This window comes from Gossypium raimondii, chromosome 8, assembly GCF_025698545.1.
Source record: "Gossypium raimondii isolate GPD5lz chromosome 8, ASM2569854v1, whole genome shotgun sequence".
Taxonomy (NCBI): domain Eukaryota; kingdom Viridiplantae; phylum Streptophyta; class Magnoliopsida; order Malvales; family Malvaceae; genus Gossypium; species Gossypium raimondii.
Window position 1 is genome coordinate 14,356,497 of NC_068572.1, and position 2,237 is coordinate 14,358,733.

A 2,237-nucleotide genomic window follows, 5' to 3' on the forward strand; every position below is an offset into this window, starting at 1 on the left:
CAATTTAGTCCGTCAAAACTCTTCACATTTTCAATTTGGTCCTAATTCATCCATTTTCCTTAGTTTCTAGATTATTCCACCTTTAAATATTTACACTATTGGTCCTTCAACTTTTTTGTATTTACACTTTAACCCCTCAAATTTTGAGTATTTACTCTTGGGCAACAAAACTTTTCTCACTTTTGCAATGTAATCTTTTCTTGAATTAATATGTCATAATATACTTCCCAATGTTGACATAACTCAATATTACCCTTTTTATCATATTATTTCCTTATTTTACTATATCAAGGATATTATCTTACTTTCTTATTGTAGTAATTTTCGGGTATTACATTCCTTCTTTCTCCTTATAGAAAATCTCAAAGATTATATAGTAATTACGACAAACTCATGAGTTTTTGTGGACTTAATGAACAAGTTTTTCTATTTTTGTGACTTTGTCACTTTTCCTTTTTTTTCACAGTACCTCACTCACAAATCTTATATTCTTTTCTTGTCCTTTTTCTACTCGTTTCCTTTTTTTTTCATTTTTTTTTCGTTTTGCACTTTTAAGCTAACCTATAATCACCATATTACACTGATCTTTCCTATCACTCTATTTTGACAAAACCACTATAATGAATGTCCAAATGTCTATAATGATGAAATTCAAGACCAAATAAAAGGATAAGCACAAATTCTTGTTTTTAGCACGGGTTTTTTTTATAGAGGTTCATCAAGAAGAAGTGTTTTCTGGCACAAAGTAGGTACTAAAGATGAACGAACAAGGGTTACCTTTTTGGCGCTGAGTGTATACCAAACAATGCCTTAGGTCATCCCTAGGTATCTCAATATGCAGAAATTTAATCAACCAAACAATCACAATTTGAACACTCTATCATTCATACTAACATGCTCGTTTCCTTATATTCTCTATATCATTTATTAAATTCAATTGCTTAATGCCTATTTATAGTGTAATATATAGAACTTAATAGTCCAATAGTAAAAAATTAAAATCACCTATCATCATGCCAAATTTATCGTAAATACAAACAACCTACATACATTCTCCTAATCAATCACTTGTATTTCTACAAGCTCAAGCACACAATTGATAGGAAAAATAAAAGAAAAGCGTAAATATTACCTTCTAGAATTCTCTCTCTCTATTTGACCGTTTTTCCCTTTATAATCTTTTGAAATTCCATCCTTGAGTCATCACTTAATTTTATAAAATTACAATTTAGTCCCTCAAAATTCTTCACCTTTTCAATTTGGTCCTAATTCATCCATTTTCCTTAGTTTCTAGATTATTCCACCCTTAAATATTTACACTATTGGTCCTTTAATTTTTTCATATTTACACTTTAACCCCTCAAATTTTGAGTATTTACTCTTGGGCAACAAAACTTTTCTCACTTTTGCAATTTAATCCTTTCTTGAATTAATATAACATAATATACTTCCCAATGTTGACAGAACTCAATATTACCCTTTTATCACTTTATTTCCTTATTTTACTATATCAAGGATATTATCCTATTTTCTTCTTGTAGTAATTTTCGTGGTATTACATTTCTCTCCCTTAAAATAAATTTCGTCCTCGAAATTTCCTTGTTTTATTTTGATCATGAACTTCATCATTTCTATATTCTTTCAATTATCCTTTTCTATCCATTCTTATCACTAACATTTCTAGTTTTTATATCATTTTGTACTTCCTTTCCAATAATATTCTTCTTTTTACTTAATCGAGTTCTTATTTCCTCTCTTTCTTCATAACCGTAAGTCCTTTCTTCATTTAGTTTTCTTAAAGTCATCTCTATCATTCTATAGTTCCTTCGTACATATTTACCTAGCTTAGTATTTGTATTCGTTCTCTATCCTTTCATTTCATAATTTATTTTTAATTCAATATTTCAAACATGAATCAGAGGTAAACATTTACCTTGTAACGAAAATTATTTATTTATTTTAGCAGAGGCCCAGTAGATTAAACAGAATACTTAGGATATACGGAACTGATATAGAGGTGCATTATTATGCACTATTAAACGTAAAGCACTAAAGTATTATACAGAGAACATAAATGTGCTAATAATCAGAGAGCACGCTAAACTTCCTTAATATCCTAATAGTTCTAATCTCGTCTACTTGGGCAAGTTATTTCATGCATGCATATCACTTTTACACTTTTCTCATAATGCTTTTACATGCTTTACAATTTAATTCTTGTACCAATAATCCGTATA